Raw genomic sequence first — 26663 nt, 5'->3', positions numbered from 1 at the left:
TGGGTGACGTATCCAAGGCACTTTGAGAGTAAAGTGTCGCATCTACCATCTACATTGAACTAAGCTATCTCTACCCTTTGTTAAAGTCACATTTTTATTACAGTATTGTGGATTTTTGTCGTTTGGTCTTGTAAAGTGATTGCAGTAATCACTGTATCACACATGATTTAATCCCTGCACAATTTCCTCTTTCCCCAGATATTGAAATTTATCTCTGTACTACTAACCAAGGCCCCAATGCTTTACATTACTAAAAACACGTACAGCAGACAAAAAGTATCCTGGCGGTTAATATATGTTAAAGACATATGTGACTGTAGATACACATGCTTTGCATATGCGACTTCAGTTGTTCTTCCCCACCTGGCAACATGTCACCTCAGACCAGTGGGTACTAGACACCATTCAACACGGTTACTGTCTGGAGCTCACTTCCACACCACCCTGCATACCAACTGGCAGACACGTCATTTCCTCAGAATACCAACACCTGCTTCGGGATGAGGTTCAAGTACTCCTTCTCAAAGGGGCCATAGAGCCCGTGCCATAACACCTACAGGGCTCAGCTGTGTATTCCCTCTACTTTCCCATTACCAAGAAGGACGGATCTTTCAGGCCCATTCTGGACCTCAAACCCCTCAATGAGTGCATCCTGTCATAGCATTATCACCTGGTCACTCTCCGGGATGTAATTCTAGTTCTACAGCAAAGCGACTTCATTACTGCACTCAACCTCAAAGACACCTACTTCCAAATCCCGATTTATTCAGTGCATCGGTGCAATCTCCAGTTTGTGTTCAGTTTGAAGTGTGGTTCAGCTCAAAGTGCTGCCCTTTGAGGTCACCACAGCACCTCACGTTTTTACAAATTCCCTAGCACTTTTGGCTGTGCACCTGCATAGACAGGGCATCCATCTATTCCCAAAGTTTGAAGATTAGCTGATAAAGAGCGCAATGCACCAGCAGTGTTGAATCCACACTCAAGCCATTATAGACCTGCAAGATGAAATGGGCTTTACCATCAATACTTTAAAGTCCCTTCTTGAAAGCAGAAATTGGCAGGGTCCATCCCTGTCCTGCAAGATTCCAATCGTTCCATGCATTACTCCCTTTTGTTCATGCAGATCAACAGGTCACAGTACAGACAGTCATGTGCCTTCTTGGCATGATAGCCTCCTTCATTGCTGTTGTTCACCACGCAAGGTTACACATTTGTCTACTGTAGGAATGCAAGGCACTAATGTTCTCTTGCGTAGGGTCATTGAGAAGATCTAGTGTTGATCAGCCACCACACTCATCGTTCTCTACAGTGGTGGAACACCAACAATTGTTTGCAAGGGCAGCCAATTCTCGACCCAGTTCCACAGATTACCATCACAACTGACACATCTCTCAATCGGTTGGGGTGGGGGGTCACCTCCACAAAACTTGATTGTCCAGGATCAGCGAGATCCCAGTCATAAGTGTCTCCACATCAACTCCCTAGAGCTGTTAGTTGTCCGTCTAGAGCTCAAGGCCTTCCTTCCCCACATAGTGGGCAAGGCGGTCCTCATCAAGACAGACAACATGACAGCACTGTATTACCTACAGAAGCAGGAAGACACATGCTCTCCACAGCTCTTTCAGCTAGCCCAGTCCATCCAGCACTGGGCTGTCCATCACAGAATCCACCTGCTGGCCACCTACTTTTCGGGATGGACAGTGACTTTGCTGATCTTCTCAGCAGAATGCAGCAAAAAGTTCATGAGTGGGAAGTCCATCCAAAAGCCCGTCTCCGGTACATCCAGCGATTGGGTTTTTCAGATGTGTACCTCTTCACCACAGCAGAAAACACAAAATGCCCAAGCTTTACTTCCAAATTCCCTCAGCCACAGTCCATGAGCAATGTACCATGGATGAACTGGTAACGTATATTTGCCTACACCTTTCTGCCTCTCCTCCTACCGTTTGTAGTCAGGAGGCTTTGGCAAACCTCCCTCACCTCGAAATGCAAAAGCCCAGAGGCTCAGGAGTCTAATATGTAGTCCCAGTGAGGATGAGCGGTAGGAGGTATAGGATACTCCCTCCCTGGTTCTACAAAAGGCATCCTACACACACTGGTTAATCCTCCTGTGGATAATGGAAGATTACTAACATAGATAAAGTGAAGCTATACCTGTAATCAGGACATCACATTGTGTTGTTAGACCCTCGCACACCTTTCTCACCCTAAGTGCACCAGGTATGCCCAGATGTGGGTTCCAGGCACACTAAGCCACTGGATTCAAGCTAGCCTGGCTGATGAGGGGTGAATCCCCAAAACCAGTCCTAGGATGCTTGCTACCAGTGCAGGGAGGGCCTGGCTTGGCAGCTTGGCCTGGACTGTTCCACTGGTCCCATGAGGCACAGGATCATGACTGATTTTAATATGGCTGGGTCTAAACTGGGTTGACATTGTGAGCAAAAGAACAAAGCATTTCACCCAGATCTATTGACTGGGGTGAATGTTTGATCTGCTCTGCATTCCGTCCATCATCTGTGTGTCTTTTGCATTCTCGCTCGGAGTGCACCGGGTATGGCCAGACGTGGGTTTCGGGATCACTGTGCCGCTGGATTCAAGCTAGCCTGGCTGATGAGGGGTGATGCCCCGAAACCAGTCCCAGGATGCATGTTTCCGGTCCAGGGAGGGCCTAGCTTGGCAGGTTGGTCTGGACTGTTCCCATGAGGCACAGGGTCAAGACTGATTTGCATATGGCTGGGTCTAAACTGGGGTGGCAAGGTGAGCAAAAGAACAATAGATTTAACCCAAATCTGATGACTGGGGGTGAATGTTTGATTTGCTCTGCATTCCATCCATCATCTGTGTGTCATTTGCTTTCTTGCCCTAAGTGGTCAGGGAATGCCCAGACATGGGTTCGGGCTCACTATGCCACCGGATTCAAGCTAGCCTGGCTGATGAGCGATGATGCCCTGAAACCAGTCCCAGGATGCTTGTTTCTGGTCTAGGGAATACCTGACTTGGCAGTTTGGTCTGGACTGTTCCCATGAGGCACAGGGTCAAGACTGATTTGTATATGGTGGGTCTCAACTGGGGTGGCATGGTGAGCAAAAGAATGATGAATTTAACCCAGATCTATTGACTGGGGGTAAATGTTTGATTGGCTATGCATTCCGTCCATCATCTGTGTGTATTTTACAGTCTATATACAGTATCTGTGTTTACAGCAACACATGCCTCGAATGGAATATGTTACTTATCCTGTAAATATCTGTTCATGTAGTGCTGTAAATTCACATGCTTCCACCCTCTTTCCCGGAGGCCTCTGGCCATTGCAGGTAGCATTCTTTTTACTTCTCTTGTAAAGGTCATCTTTCTTTCTCTCTCCTGGATTGCTTTACTCCAGCTCCATCCTCACACACCTTGCCGGAATCAATCTAACAGTGGAGCCGATGGCCATGCTTATTACATGAAGAGGTTGAGTCACATTACTTCATGACTCAAGAAGAATTCTCTTAAGAAAAACAACTTGCACACATCCAGGTCCAACACTAGATGGCAGGACTATGCACTGCATGTGAATCTACAGCACTACATGCCACAAACAGATGCTTAGAGGCTAAGTAACATTTTCCTTTGATGCAAAGCTCACGTCTTGGATTACATCAGTGATATTCACAAAACTGTCTTTATGGTAATAAAATCCTAATAGAATGAAATGATTGATTAGGCATTAAAAGACAAATAGCCTTACTGGTGGAAGTCCACAGGAATGTTTGTTTCAGAGAGAGTTGCATTTAACATAGTTTTTAAATTGTCAGCAAGATTAACTCCATCTGAGACATCCGAGACTAACAAATAGTCCTGGAACCTTCCACTATTTAAAGGCACCCATTGTTTTTGTTAAAATTCTCATGTTGTCTTTTGGTCTGATAGTGAAGTAATGGGCATCTTCCTATTCTTCTCACCATGGGCCAACAAGACAGAACTCATTTTTCTGTCGACATAGCCTCTTGTCATATGGCTCAGTTAGGCCTGGTAAGAAACATTGCTATTTTAACATGGACACGCTTCTTAAGTTGCCTTCTCTTTTATACAATGGCATTTGACACGCTTTTGCTTGTGTGACAGTGCAAAGTTAGTTTCTTCAAAACTACGTTATTTACGAAATCACTTCACAAGAACACTTTCACAACACCTAGAACATTTTGTACAAGGCCCTGACATACATTGTGAAACTGTTGTTGCTTGTTATTTTGTTCATGAAGCGACTTTGCTTTCACAGAGACCTGATGAATAGGAAGAATAAAAAGTTAAAACAAAGACAAATAGTGTAGAAAGGTAGCTATGTGTTGCAACGTTGGCCAACTAATTGAACCACACAGACTACTCAGATTTTTGAAGCCGTGCCAAGCCACTCTGCGTGGTTCTGAGTGGCTTCCATAAGATGGAGTTTCACAACCCAGCGCAAATCTCTGTGTGATATTACTCTGACCTGGTTAGGCGTTCCATGGGCATTGCGTGGGTGTTCCCATGCAACTTCCATGGATTTTGACGCATACCCAGATTTACAAGAACTTGTAAACCTGGGGATGTGCCAAAATCTTATACCTACTCAGGGGAGGTTTAACGAGGAGGCACATCTCTATTTCCTTTTCTTTCTATGTATGCTTCATTCTGCAGCACACATAGAGGAATATGCTTCTCAGGGTAAGGTTTGGTGCAGGAAGGCACCCCTTCCTCCTCAAAAACAATCCTGCATGCAAAACAGGCACGCCCCCTCCCTGAACATCTTCAGGAAGACACTCAAGACCTGGCTCTTCAACGGAACGGAGTTGCTTACTCCTCTCCCCCACAGCGGCTTGAGACCCTTATGGGTGAGTAGTGCACTTACAATTCCCCTGATTGGTTGATTGATTGATGCCTAAAGTGCAAAACCACCAAAGCTTTTCATGTTACACAGCCCGAAGTGATCCAAAAACCTCCCACTGCCACACCCCGGAACTTTATAAAACCAACAGAAAAAATGTAAAATAGCAGCACAATCGATTATAATGGCCATAACTCCAAAAAGTGTCTATTTTCCTAGACAAACGAATTAGCAGATTGTATAGAACAAAATTTGGTTAGGGCTTAATAAACAGACACGAGAGAGAGACGTGGAGATAAATGAAAAGATGATACAAATTGAAAATGAAAGGAATAAAACCAAAAAGGATTGAAGGGAGATAAGTAATAGTGAGACAGAATGTATGCATCATCAGTGCACATTAGCGTCCATCTTGGAATGTTTTTTTTTTTTAATGGAAGACCAACTCAACAGCTGCCAACCATGCGTGCGCATGTGTCACATCATTGGGAAAAAAGCACTGGCAAACCTAATCACTCTGCCATTTAGAGCAGAGACCTATTGGCTTTGTCAGTGCTTGTTTTGATTAGTTTATTGAGTGTGCCTTCTTAACTGGGTGAAAAAACATTAGCTCATCTCTTGGTCCAACTTTATAAAATGTACCATTTGGTCCTAATTTAGAGAAATATTTCTCAGACTAGCACCAACCCAGAGCCCTTACAGGGAGGATAAGACACAGCTGCTTTGGTCATTCTGTGCAATTAGGGATGTGGTTGTAAGTATAAAAGAACCTTTTATAGCCACTCTCTTGAACAATGTATGTATTCGTCTAGTACCTAGTGATTTATACTCCATAAACGAGCTGAATCAAAGGAGCTGTGATAACTATTGTCTATGAATCCCCCTGGAGAAAATTGCTGTGTAGTCAGCTAGGATGTGGTATGTCAAATAGTGTAGGGATAGGTGGGTGAGTAAGTGGAGCTGGGCAGGGACCAGCCGTCTGTATAAATTACTGAATTGTTTATTGTGTTAATGATATTTTCTGTAAATTAGAAATATCAGTTAGATCATTTGAAATCATTTGAAATAGAAGTCTGAATATAGGGAAGAATCCATTGATAACCCTTGTGTCACTTGTGTCAGGTGTCTTGAATGCACACATTACACACTGTTTTTATGGTTTGCATACATTTCACCTTTCCCATGTCAGCATTCCCTTTAACGAGTGTCTTATATTTCTCAATCATTAATGATTTCTTCTATTTCTGTAATATTGTTTGATGCTCAATACTGGAGTCTTGCGACCAAAACAAATTAAAAGAGTACCTGGAAAAGTTGAACCATTAACCAATTCACAAAAGACCCACTAGACTGAGACCTCTTGTTTGTGTTGGATCCTTGCCCATGTATGCATGGCTCTCTCTCTAAACCTAACTGCGTTCTGTCTTTTTTCTAGGGCTCAATCGAGGTCACAGTGACATACAAACAATGTAAGGGGAATCTAGTGAAGGAGGGCTTCAACCCGTCTTTGATTACTGATCCTCTCTACTTTATGGATGACAAAATAGCTTGCTATGTTCCAATGACGCACAAAATTCATGACTCCATTCAGCAGAAGAGACTGGAGCTCTGAGACAATGGGATTCAAAGTCTGCTTTTGAATCTTCCTTTATCTCCCACTTTATGTGATGTCAACCTGGACAGTTTGTCAGCAATGGGTACCCTCCTGTTCCTGCATGAATAGTTTGTTCACTTGATGTTGTTGACTGGAGGCAAAGTCATTCACAGTATTAGTCTGAATCCTCTAATTATAGGTAAACACATTATCTGGAAATTTACCATCTGGAATATTCTGTACGGCTACTGGGAGGTGGTGCCAACAAGTAAACATCGAGTAAAATGACACAATTCTGCTATCTTTGGGGAGACTTGTGCACCAGTTGTTGGTAAATTCATATTACATATTCAAGTATCATTAAAACATGTTCAGGCGGCAGAAAGTTCTAAGCATAATCACTACTAGGGGGGCGATTCACAAAGCTAAACTTACAATCTTGAATAAGTTTACTCTTTTTCGGTATTCATAAACCAAACCATTTAATAGTAACTTTATGACTGTGTAGACACCACAGTTGGGGTGGAGAACTCCGCACATGAAAATATAGGCCTGTCCAAACAAACGATTTAATAGTAACTTTGATTGTTGAGACTCCTCAGTCAGGGCAGAGAACTCCACACAAAAAGATAGGCTTGTCCTATCTTTTTATGTGTGGAGTTCATTGCCATTACTGCAGAGTCTCTGCAGTCGTAAAGATACTATTAAATTGTTTGTTTAGACAGGCCAATATTTTTATGTGCAGAGGTCTCTGCCCTGACTAAGGATCCTCAACAGTCATAAATGTACTATTAAATTGTTTGGAAATACCGAAAAAGAGTAAACTTACACAAAAGAGGAAGTTTACTTTTGTGAATTGAATCTAAGCCTGGGCGAAGCACTACGCTACGCTCGCGTAGTTTGCGAAGTACGTGCTACTTCGCACTACGCGAACTGCACGTAGCACAGTGCGAACACGCGTAGCGTAGTGTTGCGTAGTGCTGCGGTCATTTTTTGCTTGCTCGCGGTCCTCAACGTCAAATTGGCGACCGCGAGCAAGCAAAATGACATCCCGGCGAGACTTTTTCCTTGTTCGCGATCAGCAACTACAAGTTGGCAATCGCGAACATGGAAAATAAACCTCCCGGCGAGATTTCCAACGCGAGGAGGTCAGGTTTCTCATTGCGAGTGGTCGCGTATGCCCGCGACCGCTCGCGATGAGAAACTACCAGTTCGCGTTGAGAAAGCTGAAGCTCGAGTAAAAATCTACTCGAGCAGCAGAAAACTACAGCTCGCACTGTGCAAGATGCCATTTTCAATGATTGCACAGTGCCGGTTGCTTGTCCGCACTGTGCAATCATTGAAAACGACATCTGGCACAGTGCGAACAAGGTACTACGCAGTTCGCGAAGTGCTACGCGTAGCTCGCGTAGTGCGAACTTCACTTTGTGTAGCTTCGCGAAGTGCTACTTCGCGAACTACGCCCAGGCCTAGAATAGACCCTGCCAGCTGCAGAGGGGCCCTGCTCAGGCAGAGGCACCCCCTCACATTGTAAACCAAGCACCCTGCTCTCAGGATTGATAGCGCCTGCCATAGGGGTGGCTGATAGGTTTATATGTGTGTGTATGGTGAGATATAGGAACCTATACCTCTGTGAGGAGTGCTAACACTACCTCACCAAGGCTGCAGTAGCAGGCCTGAGGTGTCAGATTTAGTCTGCTTCCCAGGGGTGACATAATACATGCTTCAGCCCCTGGTAGGCCTGTAAAGTACCTATGCCCTTGGTACCTAAGGTACCATATACTAGGGTCTCATCAGGCACCACAGTAACCAATCACTAGTGCATCTAACATGCACTCCAAGTCGTTTAGAGAGAACAGAGAGACTGGGGCCCTGATTAGCAGGGACCCAGCCTGACTATAGCCAGAAACCAGTGTATACATCAGAAAAATAGTGGGGGCAACATAAGTGCAGATCCTACTCTCCTACACAACCCCCCCAAACACAGGGACATTAAACTAATGTGGACCAGTTGAGTCTTCATGTTCTAATTGGAAATACCTTGAGAGTCCATCTGCATTGGCATGTTGGGTCCCTGTAGGGAAATGGACCACCTGAGCAGTTTAGGATTTTCACCTTTCATCTGTTTGAGCCATATGAGGGGCTTGTGGTCAGTCTGAACTATGAAGTGAGTGCCAAACAAGTATGGCCTCAGCTTCTTCAGGGCCCACACCACAGCAAAGCCCTCCCTCTCTATAGCTGACCAACGTTTCTCTCTAGGGGTCAGCCTTCTGCTTATGAAAGCTACTGGCTGGTCTTGACCTTCATCATTAAGTTGAGACAGTACAGCTCCCACACCCAGCTCTGAAGAATCTGTTTGAACAATGAACTTCTTTTGGTAGTCTGGACTCTGCAAGATGGGGCAGTGCACATTGCCTGCTCCAGGTCATCAAATGCCTTTTGAGAGCTAGCTGTCCACTGAACCTTTTTTGGCATTTTCTTAGAGGTAAGATCATTTAAGGGGGTCACTATAGATCTATATCCCTTAACAAACCTCCTATAGTACCCAGTCAGGCCTAAAAAGGCTCTAACCTGTGTCTGGGTTGTTGGAGCTACCCATTCCATTATGGTCTGGATTTTACTCTGCAATGGTTGAACCTGGCCTCCACCTACGAGGTGGCCCAGGTACACAACCTGACTCTGCCCTATCTGGCACTTGGTGGCCATGATAGTGAGGCCTGCTTTTTGCATTGCCTCCAAAACATTTCTGAGGTGGACCAGGTGATCCTGCCAGGCGGAACTAAAGACAGCAATATCATCGAGATAAGCTGAACAATAAGTTTCCATACCAGTCAGAACTTACTCACCAACCTCTGAAAAGTGGCAGGTGCATTTTTCAAACCAAAGGGCATTACCACAAAGTGATAGTGCCCACCAGGGGTTGAAAATGCTGTTTTGGCCTTGGCATCATCCCCTAACTTTATTTGCCAGTAGCCAGCTGTTAGGTCAAATGTACTCAGATATTTGGCTGAGATCAAAGTATCAATGAGCTCATCTGCCCTTGGAATTGGGTAGGCGTCAGTCCTGGTGACTGCTTTAAGGCCTCTGTAGTCTACACAAAACCTCATCTCTTTCTTACCACCCTGGGTGTGAGGTTTTGGCACTAGGACCTCTGGACTAGCCCAAGGGCTATCTGAAGGCTCAATCACTCCTAATTCCAACATTTTCTGGACTTCAGTCCTGATACAGTCCCCGACATGGTCAGGTTGCCTGTAGATTATACTCTTGACAGGCAGACTGTCTCCAGTGTCCACCTCATGGGTGCACCAGGAAGTCTGACTAGGGGTCAGGCTAAACATATGTCTGAACTGCTGCAGAACCTGTCTGCATTCAGTTTGCTGATGCTCAGTGAGGCTGCTTGCCAAAGCAACACCATCAACTGACCCATCATCAGGGTTCTGTGAGAGCAGGTCAGGGAGAGGGTCACTCTCCTCCTCCTGGTCCTCATCAGTTGCCATGAGCAAGCCCATGTCAGCCCTGTCCACATATAGCTTTAATCTGTTGACATGGAGCACCCTAAGGGGGCTCCTGGGAGTTCCAAGATCCACCAAGTAAGTGAAATCTCCCTTTTTCTCAACAATTGTATGGGGGCCACTCCATTTGTCCTGTAGAGCTGCTGGTGCCACAGGCTCCAACACCCACACCTTCTGACCTGGCTGGTAAACAGTCAGGACAGCCTTTTGATCATGCCAAGCTTTTTGCAATTCTTGGCTAGCCTCAAGGTTTTTGGTTGCCTTCTTCATGTACTCTGCCATCCGGGAGCGGAGGCCAAGTACATAGTCCATCACATCCTATTTGGGAGGTTTGAGAGGTAACTCCCAGCCCTCCTTCACCAAACATAATGGACCTCTGACAGGGTGCCCAAACAGAAGTTCAAAAGGGCTGTAGCCAACCCCCTTCTGTGGGACCTCCCTGTATGCAAACAGAAGGCAGGGAAGTAAAAGGTCCCATTTTCGCCTAAGCTTTTCTGGGAGGCCTTTAATCATTCCCTTTAGGGTTTTGTTGAATCTCTCAACTAACCCATTGCATTGTGGGTGATAGGGAGTAGTGAATTTGTAATTGACACCACACTCCTTCCACATTGCTTTCTGATACCCTGACATGAAGTTTGTACCTCTGTCAGATATAACCTCCTTAGGGAAACCCACTCTGGAGAAGACTCCAATGAGGGCTCTTGCCACCACAGGGGCTTTGGTGGTCCTGAGGGGAATGGCTTCTGGGTACCTTGTGGCATGATCCACTACCACCAGGATAAACCTGTGCCCAGATGCTGTTGGAGGGTCAAGGGGACCAACAATGTCAATTCCTACCCTTTCAAAGGGAACCCCCACAACAGGTATTGGTATCAGGGGGGCTCCAGGGGTAGGATCTCTAGCCTCAGAATATAGGAGTCCCTCATCCCAATAAACCTTATGGGACCCACTAGCACTCCCAGCAGCCCCAGCAGCAGCCTGCTGTCTGAGGGGTTCAAGAGAGGGGCAGCACTGTTGCTCCTTACTCAGTTCTTCCCTGGAAGGTCCCCCTGCCCCAAGAACTCAACCGGATCAGGCTCAAGTTCCTCTGGGGCAGTTCCTTCTTCAGGCTCTGCTTCTTCTCCCTCAGGAGGGGAATCTGAGATCTGAGACAGAGGGGTAGGCACAGCCTTAACCCTACTGCTCCTCCTCTTGGGTAGCATCTGGTCCATAGTTTCAGGATCCAGAGCTGGTTCAGTTTTATGCATCTTGGCCTGTGACCTGGTCACAGCAAATACCTCTGCAGGTAGGCCCAACATCTCAGCATGAGTCCATAACTCTACTTCAGACCAGGCTGAAGTTTCCAGATCATTGCCCAACAAACATTCAACAGGGAGGTCTGCACTGACTACTACCTTTTTGAGGCCAGTTACCCCTCCCCATGAAAAATTCACAACTGCCAGACTATGGTTGGTCCTGACATTGCTTGCATTGGTTACCTGGTACATTTCACCCAGGATGATCTGTGCAGGGTCCACTAGATCCTCTGCCACCATGGTGACACTAGCACCTGTGTCCCTGAATGCCAAAGACTGTTATCCATTTATTATAGGCTGCTGTTTTTACTTGCCTAGGTTACTGGGGCTCACTAGGAAGGACATATCAAGGTCTCCCTCACAAACTAGCAATGCCTGTGTTGGTACTATGACTAGGCCAGAGTCCACATCAGAACCCAGGGTCAACCTTACCACACCCTTATTCAGATTACCACCTCCACCAGTACTTGTACTAGGGGTAACAGTTGCCTTAGGGGCTTGAGTGATGGTGGTATGGTCTTTGGATTTGGTACAATCAGAAGTCCAGTGCCCTTTCTGTTTACAGAATTTGCACCAGGGCTTGTTTTGGCCTTTTCCCTTTGTTGACTGTGAATCACCACCAGATGCAGATTTTTGGGGCCCTTGTGAAGACTTCTGGTCTTTTGCCTTATCCCCACCTTTCTCAGAGCCTTTAGGATCTTGCTTCTTGGTGTCACTCCCTTGGTTCTGGGTTTTCTGCCTCACCCTGGTTCAGACCCATTTGTCTGCCTTCTTTCCCAATTCTTGAGGAGAGGTCAGATCAGATTGCACCAGGTACTGATGCAACAACTGGTTTTGGCAATTATTAAGGATCTGTTCTCCCATGATAAGATTATACAATCCCTTAAAATCAGTAACTCTACTACCACCCAGCCAACCCTCCAGAGCCTTGGTTGCACAATCAACAAAGTCAGTCCAGTCCTGAGTCTGTGCTTTCTGGGTGTCTCTGAACTTCAACCTGTACTGTTCAGTGGTTAAGCCAAACCCATCTATCAATGCACTCTTCAGGACTTCATAATCATCAGCATCCTCTTCTCTAACAATGGGGAGCTTGTCTACACCTTTATCAGAAAAGGAGAGTCACAAGATTGCTGCCCACTGTTTCTGGTGTACCTGTTGAACTTTACAGGCCCTCTCCATAGCAGTTATCCATTTGTGGATATCATCCCCACTCTGGCAGGGAGGAACAACCTTGGACAGGTTCCTATGGTCTGGAATGTAATCTCTGCCTCTGGGGACACTGTTGCTGCCACCAGGGGGTTCTAACCCCTCTTTTCTAGAAGCTCTCTGGAGCTCAAAGGCTTCTGTATCTAAGGCCAATTGCTTGGTTCTGAGGGCAAGCTTAGCTTCCTCATACTGGAGCATCTTGTACCTTCTTTCAGAGGAGGTCTCTCTATTAAAGTATGAGTTCCTCTGATGGACAGATTCTCTGCCAGAGTGATATGAGTGGTTAGATTCCCTTGAAGGGGACCTAGGCCTCTCTTCACTCCTGTCATCTCTCTTAGGGAGAATTCCTCTGTCCTTTACAGACCCTTGTGGGTCTGGCCCTTCAACCACAGACTCCAGGTCATCTTGACTTTCATCATCAGACCCAGAGACTATGGCTGACCCACCACCTGATCCAGATCCACTAGGTCCTAGAGCTAGTTTCAGATCATCTGCTGTTAGCAAATTTATCATGTGTTGTGTGGAGGGACTCTGTCCTAACCCCAGGTGTCTTGCAACACACATGGCCTTCAAGTCAAAGAAGGTCATGTCCTTATACTGAGGTTGGGTGGATCCACTGGGTCCATCCCTTGAGGACATTCTAGTGTTGTGCAGTGTTGTACTACCTACACTAGTTTGTGACCTACTGATCCTAGCTTGAGCTGTAGCAAGGGTGTGCTATCCCTTCACAAACAGCTTTAAGTTCAGTAGAACTTATTGATACGAAGCTTGACTTTATATGTACCTTGAGTACCTTAAGTGGTTTTCAGTTAGTAATTCTAATAGAGATTTTCTGGTAAAACAATGGCAAGCTGGAATCCCACACGCTGCCCACCAATGTGAGAAGTGGGCCTGGCATATGCTGGTCACTAGTTATAGTGGCCACCTTGCACCAGTCCAATTCGACTCTTATGGTAGATAAGTTTAAGACAACCTTTTAAAGAAAGCTATCCTAGTGGTAGCTGTGGAGAGCAGCCTTCAGGCTAAGTCTCAGAGGAATGTAAAGCAGCTTGTTTTACCTTATAATCTCTTGAATTACCAAATGAAAGGACACCACACAGGTATATATATCAAATATATATGTATTTATTTCTAGACACACTCTACTAATCTCTTTATGATATTAGAAGCCAGGAACACATTCAAATATCAACGTTTCACAATAAGTTAAGCACAAATATGGCTGGGGCCCTAGGGGCGTACCAGACCATATACTAAAAAAGAGGTTTAGGAAAGTCAACTTGCAGAATGACAAGGCCTATGGCCTGTAGAATCGCTGGGGCTTCACGACTGCAGTGATAGCAGGTAAGTAACAGACCCACGGGAGACGCATGCAGTGTGAGAACACAGCCGCGGGTTCCCTATTGGTTACAATAGAGCAAGTCGCGGTTTGATTTTTAAAGTTTTAGGGTATTTTTGAGGAAGTCTACAAGCAAGCCACTTACAAGGTAAGTAATTTGAGGGCCAACACACACTAGGGCACCGGAGTGCACGAGTTACCTCACCCAGGGAAGCCGCGTGCATAGGTGTCTTTTGGTGTCGGGTCGCGTCGCTGTTTTCTATGGAGACCAAAGAAGACTTGCTGCTTGCGGCGACTGAAGAAGTGTCCGGTGGAATCCAAGGCTGGATTCAAGATGTAGAAGACCTGAAAATTGAAGGGACAGTGTTCACAGTCACTTGCCAGTGACCTGGGGCCAGGAAGATGGATGCCCATGGATGTCGGGTGATTCCAGGTGATCAAGAGTATTTTGACTCTTTGCTCACAAGGTCCAGGAGGGATCGATGATGACCAGCAGCTGGATTCCGAGTGTCCCGTGATGTCTGCAGCTGACTGTAGTGTCAGCAACTGGATTGGAGTCAACAAGCCTTGGCAACAGCAAGTCTTGTGTGGAGTGAAGAAAGTTGATGGTGCAAACCAGCAAGGTCTGAGGGACTCACCCAGCAAGGGTGAGTGAGGGCAGGCCTGGAGCAACCAGGGGAGCCCTTTTAGTTGATAAGAAAGTCTTTGGGGGACCCACAAGCCAACAGGCAAGGGATCGCAAAGACGCCTCTTGAGGAAATGCTTCACAGGAGCCCACGGTCACTCGGGAGGGGGTAGGCTGCTGATTTTTGCTGCAAAATCTGCTGGAGGCTTGGGCCACAAATGGTCTAAAGCACAAGTTCGTAGAACTTTGTGAAGGGGTTGCACTCGACTATAGTGCATGGTTCCCAGGGATTGCGGTTCCTCGTCACTAGTGGGGTCCACTCTCCTCAGCTCTGCTGGGAACTCAGAATGGCTGTCGAGAAGTCAGGAAATCTACTTCTGGGGCGCAGGGACTTCGGACTTTGGCAGGAGTGGGACAGTTTGGGACCATTGATTAGAGTTTCAGGTGCCTGCCAAGTGGGGGAGTCACTCCTTGACTCGAAGGGAGATTCTTCCGTCTTCCAAAGGTAGTGGAATGTTGAAGGGCCAGGATTCTTCTTGTAAAGCGTCATCCAGGTTTATCTAACTTGCAATGGCAAGGTGTTCCTATCTTATAGTAAAAGAAAGGGAGGGACTAGCTCTATGACCACTCCTCTAGGAGGGTCAGGGGGGTGGGTGGTTACACCCACTTCCCTTTGTCCAGTTTCATGCCAGAGCAGGGGCTGGTAGCCCCTGAACTGGTGTGAGCTGGCATATGCACAGAGGAGCCTACTGCTCCCCCAGTGCAGCACTTCAAAGCACTCTAAGAGTGCACCCACCCAGCTCGAATACACTAAATCCTGACTGGAAGGTGGTGACACCTCCCTATGACAGGATGCCTATTGTTGGGCCTCCTCCACTGCGAGTTTCGGTCAGCAGCAGGAGGGCAGCCCAGTGTCAGTACTGGTGTCATCCATGTTGTGATGCCAGGGTTATTTCAGATTTCTACCGTGTTTCCACAGTGGGAACATGTCATCCCCTCTAGAAGGGTGGGATCATACTCCCACACCAGTTACTGGTGTGGGGGTATGATTCCAAGATGCAGTCATTCCAAAGTTAGCATTAACCGGGAGGTTATAATGCACTTAATATGGTTTAACCGCATCCACAAACAGCCACAGGGAATAGACTAAGCCTGGGCGAAGCACTACGCTACGCTCGCGTAGTTTGCGAAGTTCGCGCTACTTCGCACTACGCGAACTGCACGTAGCACAGTGCGAACACGCGTAGCGTAGTGTTGCGTAGTGCTGCGGTCATTTTTTGCTTGCTCGCGGTCCTCAACGTCAAGTTGGCGACTGCGAGCAAGCAAAATGACATTCCGGCGAGACTTTTTCCTTGTTCGCGATCAGCAACTACAAGTTGGCGATCGCGAACATGGAAAATAAACCTTCCGGCGAGATTTCCAACGCGAGGAGGTCAGGTTTCTCATTGCGAGTGGTCGCGTATGCTCGCGACCGTACGCGATGAGAAACTACCAGTTCGCGTTGAGAAAGCTGAAGCTCGAGTAAAAATCTACTCGAGCAGCAGAAAACTACAGCTCGCACTGTGCAAGATGCCATTTTCAATGATTGCACAGTGCCGGTTGCTTGTCCGCACTGTGCAATCATTGAAAACGACATCTGGCACAGTGCGAACAAGGTACTACGCAGTTCGCGAAGTGCTACGCGTAGCTCGCGTAGTGCGAACTTCACTTTGCGTAGCTTCGCGAAGTGCTACTTCGCGAACTACGCCCAGGCCTATGAATCCATAAATTCGCCCCTGCCAGTAGGTATTTCAGGCCTGCCATGTTGCTCCTCATGGTCTCACAAAACACCACGAAATGGCACGAGATTACGTAATGATGACTCTTGCAACTATTTGAACTTTTTTTATGATAATTAAAAATGGAATTTAGCAACAGTTGCATGTAGAACCCTGTAGCATATGAAACGCATTAGCAGTAAGAAATCTGAAGACCGTGCGAGTATCTTAAATCAAAAATGTTTTTACCTTCTTGTAATACTGTTAGCCCCGTACTATGTGTTTGAAAACAATAAAAGTCATTAGTTCTTCTCATGAGTTATCTTCCATTTAGCGTGGTGCTGGTTTCCTCTCAAGTAGTAACGTGCTGTTTTGCTCCATTTCTCCTTGTGATGGTCGGTACTGTATTGAGGTAGCAGAATCAGAGTTCAGATGTATTTCAGATGTTTTAAGTTTAAGTGTTAATGATAATGCCCGTACGGGATTTCAAGAAGGATGACATTATAGTTCTAGATTTCCAATCCAATACTACAGTGTAATTAAGATATGAATACTATTTCATCCAAATATGAGTTAAAGAAATAATGGACACCTAAGAGGAGCAATTCATACGTAGGCATATTCATGTTAGAACATACTAGGTAACCGTACTGGTGCACAATATCATGCTCACAAGTTAAGCATAAATATCCCTGAGCGATAGATCCGCCCGAAGAAGTCTTGCTTTTCTTTCAGTTTAAATTTCAGCTTTTCAAAAGCTGATAGTGCATCTGGTCGCTTGGCTCTTACATAGTAGGGTGCCAGCCATTCCCCTTTTACATCTATGCGTTAGGCACAGACACGGCACTGTATCTGGTTAACAGGAGAAGGGTTCTTACTTTTCTACAAAGTTGGGATGAGGGCCTTATGGCGATCGAGTGTAGCTGGCGAGCCTGGCCGTTATAAGGAGGGTTTGGGAGGGTTCTCTTCCCCCTGAGAACATTTTGAAAAAAGAGTGGGAAAACAAGAAGCTTAATAAGGCAATTGTGACATCAATAAAGAGATTTCATATGATAAAGGCGTAGGTATAGCCTGAGTTAATTACTGTCACCCTGGCCACATTCTCAAATTTACATCACAATGCAAACTACCCTAACAGTTCAGTGACAATGGGTTGCAGTTCAATAGAAAGTTCAAGTTGAGCCACAATTTCAATGTCAGAGGACAACGGAGGACATCCCTTAGTAAGAGACCCATACACATTTGTGCCTAAAACAACTGCCAGTGTAATGCTGTAAATTGAAACCACCTAAGGACTGGTTGCAAGCACAGCAGCAATCTGAAGTTAGCTGTATTGTTTCTAAAGGACATTCTAATAAACTTTCAAGTAGCGCTCATCCTGCTGTTTTGTGGGGCTTTAAATATAACCCATATATATCATCAAAACCAACCTTCACAATGCACAACTTTTTAACCTTGAAGGTTGAGTGGGCTTAGTGCAGGCTAAATTAATTACCGTTGCGCTAGCCACCTTCTCAAATTTACATCACAATGCAAGGTGCACTACCAGGTCAGTGGCAATGGTTTGCATTTCAATAGAAAGTTCACGATGAGCCACAATTTCAATGCCAGCGGACAACAGAGGACATCCCTTACACATTTTACATGTTGAAGCAGTTGGATGTAATTTTATAAAAACAAATTCACTGAGAAAGACCTATTGTTTTTTTAAAGAGTGAGAGGTACGATGCTAAGGAAGGGTTGACATCCCTGTAATCTGAGTACACATCACAGTCGGCCTTGTTTGTGGTGCTCCAAAGCACTGTGAAGAGGATGAAAAACATCACTTTTTCACTAAGCAAAGTTTAAAAAAATACATTACAATGAGAGTTCAGCACAACTTTAAAGGCTTAGGTGGCATTTGGTGCACAGTGCATAAAAAAACAAGAATTACTGAAGCACGAAAATGAACAAACCCTGACGTTCATTGCATCTGATATATATCCTTAAAATATATTAAAGCAGTGCCCCCATAGTGACATAGGCAGGAAGTATACAGCTACTGAAAAAAAACTTCCCTACATGAAAAACTTGTGTGTAAATAAAAAGGCGGCATGAGAAATGTTTAATAGTAATAAATGTGTCCCGTAATTGATTATATAGATCAGAGGTGGGGATGAAACAAGGCCTCAATGCCACAGATGGTCTTGGGTAATAAACACCCCTCTTGAGCACTCTGTTACTTCAAAGAACTGTTTTTGACTCGGGTTTCGTCAGGTTGTCTAGCGCTTTGCAAAGGCAGGCTCGCAAGAGCAGCATGGAGGTGGGGGAGAAGAGCGAAGGTTTGGGGTTGTTGTGACAGCCCAGAGCAACTGCTTCCCAACACTGATCAGGAGTTGACCGTCTGGAGCGATTACCGGAAACCGATAAAGGCAAACGGGAATGCGAAATGTGTGAATGAAATATTAGAAGCACCAAGAAATATCCATTTAGGTGCATCGAATGGAGGTTAGTGAACTTGTAATCTTGATTCATAGTTAAGGTTGTGTGTGCCACAATGACAGCCGTAATCATTTTGCTGACGCCAGTCAAGATCAGACAATAAACCAACCCAATGTATTCTTTCAGCTTCCTTTATCGCGGTGCTGTTGCTAGCGGCACGTTTGGGGGATTGGGCTAGTATTGGGCTAGTATTCACAACGTGTGCAGGACCTGGTTCGATTTGGGGAGGGGGGGGATTCAGGCAAGCGAGCACATACGAACCTGAACGGGGATAATGGTGATGCCCTTTCCCGATTTAATAGTAGTTTTACATATTAACATACGTACTGCTGGTTTAAAACGCAACACCTTCTTTATACAGTCAGTGTATGAAATATATACTGTAATGCTGTCGTGGCTCGCGCTCGCAATACGCGCGGGGGGGTCGCGCTGGGGTGGGGGCCTAAGGGGTTTAAATAAAGTTTAAAAAAACAACCTAAACTTACCTGACCGTGCCGTGTCCGTGCCGCCTCTGCTGTCTGATTGGTTGAGGGCAGGGATACTCCCTGCCCATTAGGAGACCGGGGGCTGCGCATGAAACAACCCTCGCTCTCCTAAGTGGAAGGCTAGTGCGCATGTTCGGGCTGATCGTAAAAATGATCAGCCCAAAAACGAACATGCGCACTAGCGCGCTGTCGCTCAACCTTGAGAGTGCTGCTGCAGCCCCACCCCTTCAGCGTCCTTGTTCTACTTCTGACGCTAATTCCACTCAGGAGCCCTGATTGCTGCAATTAGCGTCAGAAGTAGAACGATTTCCATGGCATTAGTGGGGCAACGCCCCCAATGGACGCACCGCCACTGATTAATGGCCTCGTTTCATTCGTGTTCACAACTACTGGGTGCTAGTGGTATGGAATGCCAGGGTTTTAACACTGGGATTTTCTCAAGATTGGGGTCATTGTAGTGACTAACTTAAGTTCCATTCATTCTGATGTCAGTGCCTCTACTTTGACTAAATTAAATTTGGAGTTTGGGAAAGATGTTCCCCTGATTTCCAACATTTTCCCGTCACTTTGGCACAAAATATTATGCACGCCTTGGCTGGGTGCACACTATTCCAGATTTTTTCCTAAACACAACCTGCAGCTAAGACTCCTTATACTTAATGCACAGGTTAATTTGTGAGATGACATGCTAGAACTTTACCACCTTATTCATCACATTGATATATACTGCTGCATCACAGGATAATATTTAGGTGGAATTTACTAAAATGTAATGTAACAAACCACAGCGGTGCAACAAAGCGAAAGTGAAATGCAGCACCATGTCTACCAAGATTTGGTGCGTTTTTTCTCGCCCCCAATGCAAGGGTATGTGATGTTGTCAAACATCATACATGCCCTAGGTGCGGCTCCCCAATGGCAGATTTTGCACACATGGCTTGGACAAGTTGTAGGGTGGCCCAGTTTTGGACGGCGGTTTTCGAGGAACTATCCTGCATAACTGACCTGAGCATTTCCCCCACACCCCTACAGGCATTACTGGGATATGTGCATGACCTTCCCAAGTTGTCACAACATTTTTGTGCACTTGCATTATTATTCGCTAAGAGCGAGGTCTCATTACACTGGGAGGGTAAATACTCATCGACGCTGAAGAGCTGGCTACTCAGCATGACATACGGCAACACAAACCGCGTTCTGAATACCGAGCTGCAACCCCCAGCATCCAGACCACTGGCAGCTTTTTCGATCTTACTTGCACAGATATCCACGAGCTCACAGACTGGACTAGATTCCCCAGCCATGAGCATGGTAGGAGGAAGTGTATAGACATTCCCACTACAAAGTACTATAATTGTTCATAAGATGAAGGTAGGCTCTCCTCCAACTTGACCAGGACTCAAGTAGACGCAGCTATTTTGTTAGTCATTATGTACGGGCATGGACCACACTTGTATAACTTGTCTCGAGCATAACAGTCTTGTAATGTACATTTTATTGTTGTGAAACTTACAAATAAAGATTTAACAAATATAGGTTTTATGCTTTCAGTACAACAGCTATGTTTGAACACTTTTCCCTCTTTGTATGTGTGCTGTACAATGTGGTATATATACAAAGTTTGAAAAGTGTGGAGAAATTAAAATATTTCTCCTCCGTTACACTGTTTCGAGGAAGTATATGGTTTTAGGGCCAATCCTTGTCTACAGTTGTAAGTAGATATATTTGCGTCAAAACCCATTGGTGATTGCATGGAAATGCCCAAGTGCCACCCATGGAATGCCCTCTTGACATAAAATAGTGCCAAATATTGCATAGCACTAGCCTGTGTTACTTAATTTGTGCTAGAACGTTAATACCACCACAGCACTTTGCTCCGAGTTTTAGTAACAAAAGCAAAGATAGTATAATGTAACAACCCAACTTCTTAGATAATGTCCAAGCATTTGTTTAAAGTTTGTCTGAATAAACTCAGCAGTGGATAAACTTATATGAAAACCTTCCTGAAGAAAATAAAAATGTGAACTTCTTCCCCAGTCCATCCACACCTTTTCCTTCACCACTTTTGGAAAGAACTGCAATAGAGAGAGTAAGAACGAAGAGTGGATTGCCTCCAAGAGGCCTGCACTGCATTTGCCAATTCCCTAGTCAGTCCTTTATAACCTCCATGTCTTTCATTGTGATGGTTTCAGTGGTAAAGGGCAAACACTAAACTGGTGAACTTTTAGATGAGATTGGCACACTGCAATATGTAAATAAGCACCTTAGAGATCCATTAGTTGTCAGTGGAGTGATCTTCTGTAGGCAGTCCATGTCTAAGTGTTCCATCTTTACCCTGAAATTCAAACTTAAAAATTCAACACCGGGTGAGAATCCCTGTAGGTTTTCTCAACTAGAAATAGAATGAGTAATCTCCTTGCTCTTGCTCCTCAAGGGCAGGCTGCTGGAACTACAATATTCTTCTTAACCTCTTCAGTGCCCATGACGAGATAGTCTCGTCATGGAGCATGGTCGCGCTGTGCCCATGATGAGACTATCTCGTCATGAACCCCACCGACTAATGTAACGCCCGGCACAGGAGGGGGAAAGGGCGTGGCATTAGGGCTGCAATACCTACTCTGAGTGGTATTTGTTCTTTGGGTCAGGCATTGGGATAAGACTGGGTTCTGAAGAAGTTGAGTAAAATGCTTTAGCCTAACCAATCTGAATGAAATCTGAAACCTAGAGGTCTATGAAATCTTCATCCTAATCCTTCACAAAGCTTTGGATATACCTTTCAACAAGCGGATGGTTGTCCATCACACTTTGATTGTCCTGAAATCTGCGATTTCTGATCTGAAATCTGAGTTCCTGGAGGTGCTTTTGTCCCTCATTGCAATGGTGGGAACCTCCTCTTCTTGGACTTTAATGACTACTGCTGATATTTGTAGGGCTCCTGGGTCACTGAAATGCACATGCCTCCTGTCCATGTAAGAAAAGGAATGTTTCATGTTTTTTTTAATTCTTATATTTTTTTTAATAGCATTTCAACAGATACATCGCACTGTAAAATCAACAAATAGCAGACACGGGGAATAGATAAGGAAGGGAGAGAAGGTCTTACACATAAAATATGGTGAAGGGAGAGACAACATGCTGTATAATATATTACACATTAGCATTTGAGACATTACTCACAATTTCTGCACTTGACAAAGCAGTTTTAACGCTGGTCCCACGCACCAAGACATCACCAATATTGCTTAAGAACATATTATCAAATACTATTTATTCAAAGGTTGGTGATATTACATCTCTGGCCTTGAAGGTGGGGTGGGAGCTCGTGTAGGCATGAATGATAGTAATGGATCTCAAATGTCTCTTGGGCGGACCGTGAAGGCATCATCTCCCAGAAGTGGGCCAGCTGATCCTGACAATAAGTAGCATCATGCAGCCATGCCGACACGGAGGGAACTGCCCTCCTCCCCCAGTCCCTAGCCATGTTACCCTTAGCTAACATTAAAAGCTTTACAATTAGATGACGTGAGGTGGATGGCATCTCCCTCACGTGCCCAAGGAGACAGATCAGTGGGGTAAAGGGTATTTGATGTCCAATTATTTGCTGGAGGGTGCAGTGCACTTCGCACCAGTAATCCATGATCAGGGGGCATTCCTTAGCCAGGTGCAAAAACGAGGCTTGATGTGCAAAGCAGCGCAAGTGATTAGCCTCCTCGCGCAGTCTTATACGTTTGAGATGTAGGAGAGGGTGATACAGCCTATTTAAAAACTTAAAATGTATAAGGCGCTGTCTGTAGTTGGGCAACAGAGCTGCAGTTTGTGCGCAACAATATGACCAATGCTCATCAGTCACATCGTGGTCTGTGTCCGGTCTCCATTGAGCCTGAGCGACAGGGACGGACACAGGTGCTTTATCTCACATCACGGTATAAAGTCTAGTGACAGGTTTACGATGCAAAGTGTGTGAAAATATATGTTCAAGCGCATGAGCGTCGGGGGGGGGTGGAAAGGTGGCATGAAATGCACAACATGTGGCCCTAAGTTGAGTGCAGAGAAGAGTGTCCATCATGCTAGGTTTAGAGGTATCAGTTGGTGCCAGTGCTGCTAAGAACTGGTCATTCAGGTACAGGTCTGCAAGTGTGAAAAAGAGTTTTTCTTGGCCCGCTTGCACATTCCATGATCAATCATTGTATGCAGAGTGGGATTGTCTGCTATATGGATATAGGATATAGGAGGCATAAACAGTCAAGGGATGCTCATCACCGCAGACTGTCCCACACCCACCTCACGCATCCCACTGTGTCTGCTGCGGTACGTGCATGTTTGTTGGTCTGGTAGAGTGCTGTTGCAAGCAGAACCGGGGCAACCAAGTTTCCAACGCAACATGCAGCTGAAATTTGACCGGATAAAACCAGAAATGCAAGTATTGGGCCTGGGCACTGAAGGCATTCACCTACATGTTAGGTGCGTTTAGGCCACCCTGACTAAAGGGCAACATGAGAGTTTCCCACGCTATTCTAGGCTGTTTTCCTGCCCATGCCAGGGAAATCAAGTTGCTGTGTAAGTGGCATGAGGAGATTGAGAAATAGATATAAAAACTTGGGTAACACAACCATTTTGGCAATGGCCAGTCTGTCTGTCAACAACAATGGTAGGCGTATCCAGGCCAGGATTCTCTCTTCTAGCCAGGACATTGCTCTGCCATAGTTGGCCTGCCAGAGTTCGCTCATGTCGCGGCTAAGCCAAACACCCAGATATCTCACAAGTTCTGTCGCCCACTGTAAATTAAACTCTGATTGAAATGGTGCCGTGCTCTCAATTAAAGGAAATATTACAGACTTAGCCCAGTTTATGGCTCTGCCCGACAACCCTCCAAATGCAACAACCTTCCTGATGGTGGTGCAGATCAGGGCATATAAATTCTCCCTACTTCCATGGACAGAGTAATTTCACAGATACACGCACATACACTCACCATACACTTGGGCCCATTTCACTAATATACACTCAGATTACTCTATCGGTACCAACCATGGGAGAGGAAACCTCCTAAACACCCTGCATCTACAACGAGGTCAATGAGACCAAATTGATACTGTCTTGAGTCATGATTTAAACAACAATAATCACAATAGAGTACTCAATAATTGACAAGAAATAACCACCAACACTGTATTTAAAATTATGGTACTTTATCTAAAATTAGTTTAAATGGAAAGGCAATCAAAATAAAATCATTATTCTCATAGTTACCTATTCTAGCTAAATGTCATAAATGGATCAGGACAGGTCTCTTAGTAGAAGTCTCCCAAGTCGCCGTCCTCACAGCATTGATCCTCACCAACGCAAGTTTGGGAAGAAGTGGCCTCAAACATCCAAATGCAATGACCACGGACCCTCTCTAGTCTAGTATATTTATAATAAAAAATTACAAAATAAAGCAACATAAAATGTTCTGAATTTCCGTTGAGCCGCTGAGCAGAGCGAGCAGGAAAGGATGTAGCATCGCTACATTTGGAAAATCTCCGCTCAGAAAAATCACAAAAATAAAAAGACGGAAGAAGGAAACTCGAGTTTACAAATGTTTCTTTCGAAGCCGCTCTTCCTTGATATCTCTAGCAGAGCCACCGCAGCATTCTCATTGTTCATTGTAACCTTATCCTCGTCCAAGGCACTTGGACTTACGCCCAGAACTGCTGTCCTCACGGAAAACTTTTAAACCAGGCGAAGGCTGTGGTCAGGTGACTCTCGACCATGTTCAGCAAGGCCCTCTCATCAGAATTCGATCACTCGAATACAGGCTGCAAACGGTAGCCATTTTTCTTAGGCCAAAACGAACCATCTTAATCGAAAGAAATACAAACAACGTTACTACATCATCGCAATGATTAAACAGTGTTAATTCCCACTAATACCCTTATGTGTATGTAATTAACTAGCCATCTGCAACATATTTAAGCATTAGTACACGTTATTACAAAAGCGTTTTATGCTTTTAAACAAACAGCACTTAGCAACATTCATTTAATAAAACCAGCACATTATTATTAAGTAACATGTATGCATCCCACGTATAATTTCTCTTTGTTAATCGTGTTGGTTAATTAGAATTTTCACACAAGACAAATAATTACTAATTATGAATTAGTATTTTTTAATCACAACTTATAGACAAAACTGGAGCTTAAAAAACCCGATAAATTTTCAACAGAAAACTCTGCTCCAGCAATCCCCCCTTTGGTGATATTATCACCAAATAAACAACCCAAAAAAAAAAATTAGTCAAATTTAGGCCCATTTTAGGAGAAATTGGAAATGTCTTTTTCTTTTTTACAACACCACACACCAGACTCCCTTTCATCATCCCTCTTTGTCTCCAAGTAAACACTCTCCCTCAATTCTTCTAATTCTATTTCTTGTGGATCTCTTTTTGACCTTTTATTTCTCTTTTCAATATTTCTTATTTTTAATTTCTTTTTCCCTTCCCTGTTTTTACAACACAAACACCCCAATCTTAGTATCAATAAAGCAACAATTACACAAGTCAAAGGAAACAATATCTTACCTATAATAGTACTACCTATTTTTGCAATAAAACTCTTAACAGCAACTATTTTATTAGCTATTTTGGTCCAGATACTTTCAGCTTCCAGTGGTACTAATTCTTCATGCAAATCAGTAATATTTTTGATATAGACCTTTAGGTCCTTGCTTTCGTCAGGAATGTAAGTACAACAGTGTTGAACTTTCAGCATTCCACAAACCCCACCCTCCTTGGCCAATAAAATATCAAGGGCAAGTCGATTTTGCATAGACATGGCACGTACGGCAATCATCTCCGTATTCACCAAAAGAAACCCTCCAGCGGTACTTGTCGATAAGCGATCCACCACTGTTGACAATTTCCGAATTCCATATGCATTTAAAGAAACTCCCACTGCTGGAATTAAAGCTCCAAAGATATCACCAACTATTTCTGACCAAGTTTCTCTCTTAAATCGTGTTAGTAAATTAATATGTTCTACATCTTCTATTCTATCTATTTGAAAGATCTTTGGAAAGACCAGGCCCACATAACATGTGCCATACCAATGGTCAGGCAACCTGTAATAAGCCTTGTTCCCACAAACATAATACACTCCTGGGAAAACTGGATCCTCTCCTCCCTTGAAACCCCATCCTGTCGCAATGAAGTATGTATCATGACACTCACTAGTCCCAACAAAATATGTATCATATTGGGATTTCTTCCTTGTAATGCATAGTTTACCCTTCTGTGGTGCATCTAGAGCTAACGTTGGACTAGCCCCATTCCTCAACTCTTTCCCCATCTCAATGTCCCAAATTGTCTCACTCACTTTGTATTTCCCTGCCTTTTCATGCATGCTCATTCTCCTTTCCTCTACCATGTTTAGGAAAGCCTTCTCCTCTTCTTTCAAGCTGCAAGTTAAATTATTCTTAAAAATATAATCTAATGTTAATTCTTCTTTCTCAATAAAAATCTCACCAAAAATGTTAGCTTCTTT

The sequence above is a fragment of the Triturus cristatus genome, chromosome 1_1 (assembly GCF_964204655.1).
Source record: "Triturus cristatus chromosome 1_1, aTriCri1.1, whole genome shotgun sequence".
NCBI classification, from domain to species: domain Eukaryota; kingdom Metazoa; phylum Chordata; class Amphibia; order Caudata; family Salamandridae; genus Triturus; species Triturus cristatus.
This window is presented reverse-complemented; position numbering follows the sequence as displayed.